The 5,226-nt window shown below is 37.3% G+C and overlaps 1 pseudogene; it reads right to left on the reverse strand.

Annotated features, from left to right (window-relative positions):
- Nucleotides 1-825: 825 nt before the first annotated feature.
- LOC145787592 (transmembrane protein 98 pseudogene) lies at nt 826-3,128 on the reverse strand (annotated as a pseudogene).
- Between the last annotated feature and the right edge of the window lie 2,098 nt (nt 3,129-5,226).

A 5,226-nucleotide genomic window follows, 5' to 3' on the forward strand; every position in this document is an offset into this window, starting at 1 on the left:
AATATTTTGACAATATCAAGCAAATTACAGGAATAAAAAGCATGCCGGAAGTACTAATAAAAACAAAAGACAGAACAAAATGGAGGCAGTTCATAAGGGAGATCACAGCTGATCAAACATGATCAATCTGTTGAAGAAGAAGAAGTATAAATAAAACCATAACATTATTGTTATTACTGTCCAACATTGTGTGTGTTCAGAGTTTGGTCATAAAGACAGTAGCTTTGTTTTCAAGTCAGCCTACAGTAGGTGCCAAAAATAGCTGACAAACTCGTCATACGTCATAAGCATCGTCAGATGCTGATTAAAGCTTCGGGGCATTTTGGAAGATTATATTGTTACGCATGACAAACACCAAAGACAACTTGCTGTTACAAAGACTAACTATCTCAAGGCGAAAAGATTTTTTTCTAATCGAGACTGTGGTCACAAAGTGCTTGATGTTTGCGAACAGTCTTCTACAATTAGCAGTCAGTAGATTTCATTTTTAGCCTGGGGTCATTTATCATTGCGCGTTAAAACGAAGCAATGCTCGTTAAGCAAGTACCTGTTTACTGAAGTGTATAATATACAAATGTTTTGTTGCTTGATTGTACACGTTTGTACAATAGGTTGTGTATCTCATTTTCAATTTAAGACCGTGCCATATTTTAAACTGACGATCCTGCTTGGTATCAAACACGTTATAAGATCCGCATTTTGTTCCTTTTACCCTCGTTGTGATGTTCAGAAATAAAAGCAAACTGAACTGAAGACGAACTGCAAATATACAATTGGCCTACCTCTTGCTATTTTAACTTAATAAGCCGAAGATATGTTTTTTAAATTTTATTTCAACTAATCGAACATATTTTAACCTAACGGCATCTACACTTTACAAATGGTTCACTTCCGATCAACCACTTTTTATGCGTTTTTTTGTTGTTTATTCAAAAGAAAGTATTAATAAAAACAAAGGAGGCAAATCATTTATTCAGGCTGCTCATGACAACATAATTGTCTTGATACTATATTGCAATATACCCGTAACATAAAAGACGATAGCCTATCACAAATTATAGGCTACACCACCATCATCTCAACAGGCCAACACAACGTTTTCATTACAACAACACAAAGCGTTTTAAAACAAAACTAACAAAGCAGTATGATACACATTTGTACAATATGACAATCAAAACCATAATAGGCTACTTGGTTTATGCATCTAATGTGCAACGGTCATATATGATATACCTAGCCAGCGAATCAGCCCTTTTCACATTGATTCAACATCTGCAAACGTAAAAAAAGTACTGGTTTGCTAGCTGGGAACACCCTAGCCTTATGTGCAATCGTTGCTGCAACTTGCCAACAAAACAATCTAGTTATGTTTTTGCTCCTGTGCCCGGTTATGGGTTTTACCCACTACCCTAAGCATATAGTCTACACGGCTTCATTTCTCTGAGAAATTCACCAGTATAGTCATGAAACTATAACTTTATATTGCAAGCAGCATACAATTAAAAATAAATTTTAAAAGAGGACATGTAATTTAATAAAATGATAGTAAAAGACTTCACAAGATTTACACGATTTGATCCGTCATATCGTAATAAACTTGTACAACGCAGAACATACCGCAAAAGTTTATTGCAAAACGTTTGGCTTCATTATACATAGTCTACTATAGGTAAAAAGCGCGCCAATGGAATTGTACATGGCTAATGTGGGCTTATTTGACAATTCTAATTATTTTCATCAAATAATTACTTGATTTTAGTTTTAATCGACTATTTACTCATGCAGTTCATGTAGGTAACAAGAATATGTTGAGAAAAGCTATACAAGAAAAGCCAAGCTATAAAAAATCAGACACTTAACGATATTGTACCAATTGACGTGACAAAAGCAATCCGTTTATGAAAGAAACTTTTACATGACAAAATGCTTTGGCTATAAAACCACACAACTTCAGCATTGACTCGAAATTTAAAAATTATGTTTTAATCCATATTTTTCTAGCGGCAGTTTAAACCGACGGCAAAAAAGGAAGGATTTCGAACATATTGATGCTGGTGGGAGTCCAGTTTTTGGGTTAATTTGATAATAAAAAATCTAGCTAATAATTTGACCACCTAACACAAAAAATAAGCTCCCACCAGCATCCGTATGCGTGGAATCCTTACGTTTGTGACGTCTGTTTAAACTGAGGCAGGAGGATAGTTCTTAAAACTAAAATCTTCATTGAGGGTTTGGCTATTATATACATTATAGGCTACGAATCAGTTCGACATCAACTTTGAACTGAAAAAAACCTTTACTTTAAAAAAGGATTAGCTTAGACATATGAATGCTGTTTAAACGTATGAAAAACAAATGTTAGATACACTTTGACAAATCAGAGCTGGGAAATTTGACTTTTTGACTCTGGGAAATTTTCATCTTCTTCTTCCTCTTCTGAGTGTTGTTCATCTACAACATTGTTGCTTTCCGATATTGGCTTTTGCTGATTTACATTTCGCAGGATCGCCATGTGTGGAGTCAAGGTCTCCATTGCAGCATCAATCCAATCCAATGAGGTCCGAGATTTCCAAGCGTTGCGTAAAACCACAGCGAGATGCTGCACAGAATATATCAGGGTGCCACAACGGGCCTCCAACTCATGGTAATCAATAGGGGGTGCGATAGCATTCATGACGTCATCAACACGAGGGGTCACGCACTTGGCAACATGCACTATTTCTGATAGATAAGATGGATGCACATTATGGTGATTGTTTTCAAGTGTAACAGCAACAAGTTTTTCCGTTATTTCGCGGCACATTTTCAATATAGCAATGCAATGTGGAATGGCGCCTTGGACATCGTTAGCCCACTCTTCTGTTTCAATGAGTTGTTTAATTGTTCCATCGTCACACGTAAAGACAGATCCTAACTCCAAACTACTTGAAGCTGGTTCTTCTACATTGTCGTCGAATGCTAAAACGATATTGGTGGATGCAGTGTCCCCATCAACTGCAGCTTTCTGGCGTTTCTTTGACCAACGATGATAACAAATAAAAAGTAAACTCCCAACAGAAGCTATGATTACAATACTGACAATGCTGACTGCTATAATCACAGAAGTTTCCATCATAGGAATAGGATAAAACCTTAATAAAATATCCACAAGGTAAAATTAATCAAGTTAAAATTGTATTTGTCACTTTTACACTGTCAGCTTATACATAGCCGTAGGCGAGTAAAACATTTTTGGGAAGGCGAAGAAAATTTGCACAAATTTTGTCTTTGCAAATATACTTTCAAAAACGCAACATTACTCTTAATCTCTGAGGTGGTGTAAGTTATATAGTTTAATACTGGGGTCGAGAGCCTTTTAGGTAAGAGACCCATGAAAGCAAAAACCATATACTGCTAGAACAGTTAATACCACTAACATGTAGGCCTAGTGGCAGGTGCTGAGTTGTAAAAGTGGGGCCATATGTTTACAGAAAATGAGAAAAACAGCGTGGGGATTTCCCCCAGAAAATTTTGAAAACATGCATTTAATTTGGTGCATTCTGAACGTATTTTCAGCTTTACATTGTAATGAAAAGTTAAGATAAAATTTTTTGTGAGCCAAATGACGTCATAAAGAGCCATACATGGCTTGCAAGCTATGGGTTCCCGACCCCTGGTCTAATAACTCCACAGTTATCAATTTGGCAGTGCACAAAAACACAGGCAACAAGAACACAGGCGGCACTTTCAGACTACGATTTTTGATTTTGATTATAATCTGATAAAAAAAAACGCATTTCATTTTCACATGCTTTTTCTTGAAGGGGCGGCAAAATCTGAATCCGCCCCGGGCGGCACATTCCCTACCTACGCCACTGCCAGTAGGCTTTCAAAATTTTAGCTTACCGAGAAAGAAATGTAAGCTAGTATCCTAATGAATATCTGAAACAAGCTTACTTCTGCTTACCAATTGCATTTTTTTACATTTAATTTCTGCAGATGCTGAATCGAAGCTTAACATTCAGTCCAAATTGCAATACTGCCCCCAAAAATAAGGGTAGTGGTGTGTTAACCTACGTAAGCATCCAGTCACAAAGAGTAGAGCGTCGTTTATGGAAGTGTCGATGTCGTGGCAATCAGCAATGCGACACCAAACATGTGCATGACCTATAATTGACCTCTGCTGAAGAATATACAAGACCGAAAGCTTTTATTAGTGCTTAAGTCCCTACCTATCCAGACAAACCTGCCTGTATGCTGAAACATGCCTACTAGAAAGAAATGACTTGCATTCTTAATGTGCATCGGCAACCACTGACACTGTGGTACTGATGCCACTGATACAACCACTGATACATCGGCATTCGGCAACCACTGACAAATATTTCGTCACTAAAAATTTGCTTTTTTATGATAGCTTACATATTGTTGTGGTACAATCATACAACAAGTAAAACAGCTAGTAGGTCTAATGAAATGATGGTCAGTGACCTAACCAAAAGTTACACTGCTCAAAACTGGGCCAGTGACCTACCCAAAAGTTACACTGCTCAAAACTGGGTCAGTTAGGCCTACGTTTCTGATCCAAATGCAGTGTTTTTGATGCAAAATATAAGCGATCTTGAGACCCAGTTTTAATATCTTGCTTGCTAAGGTAATTGCATTCCTGGCAGTTTCTCCAGTGGTGAGTGTGAGTGGAGAAAGTTTTGTGTCAAAGTTTGATGATTTTAGATACGCCTTTGAAGGAGTAGGTTGTAGCCTTGCCTTGTTCTTATGCATAAATTTTCTGCAAGTAGACAAATACTGGACTCGGTGGATGCTTGCAAACGCAGACCTGCACTACTATGGCGGAAAATAACTGCACTACTGATTTGAAAGTTGAGCTTGTTTGTGTTTTCACTTGCTGAACGAGGTAGGCTGTCAAACTCACATTTCCTGACTTATATGTTAGATCAGCCAGAACAGTGACTTTTTCATTCTACTTTATCAGTAAACTTCTAAAACAAGCTAGTTAAGAAATTCTTAGGTCAGTAACCCATGATTATGTTTGCCGTTCTATTCAATTGTTTTGTACGCCAGAGGGCAACACGTCACGAATTGCGTTTTTTCAGCTTATTTCAAAAAATTTTTAGGAAACGTTGCCCAAAGCTCAGTTTAGCCTACCTGTGAGCGTTACAGCTCAAGAATCCACAGTTTCGAAATTACACGTTCTGATAAAAGTGGATCTATTTGTAGCCTACTATC

Source organism: Aplidium turbinatum, chromosome 18 (assembly GCF_918807975.1).
Source record: "Aplidium turbinatum chromosome 18, kaAplTurb1.1, whole genome shotgun sequence".
Classification (NCBI taxonomy): domain Eukaryota; kingdom Metazoa; phylum Chordata; class Ascidiacea; order Aplousobranchia; family Polyclinidae; genus Aplidium; species Aplidium turbinatum.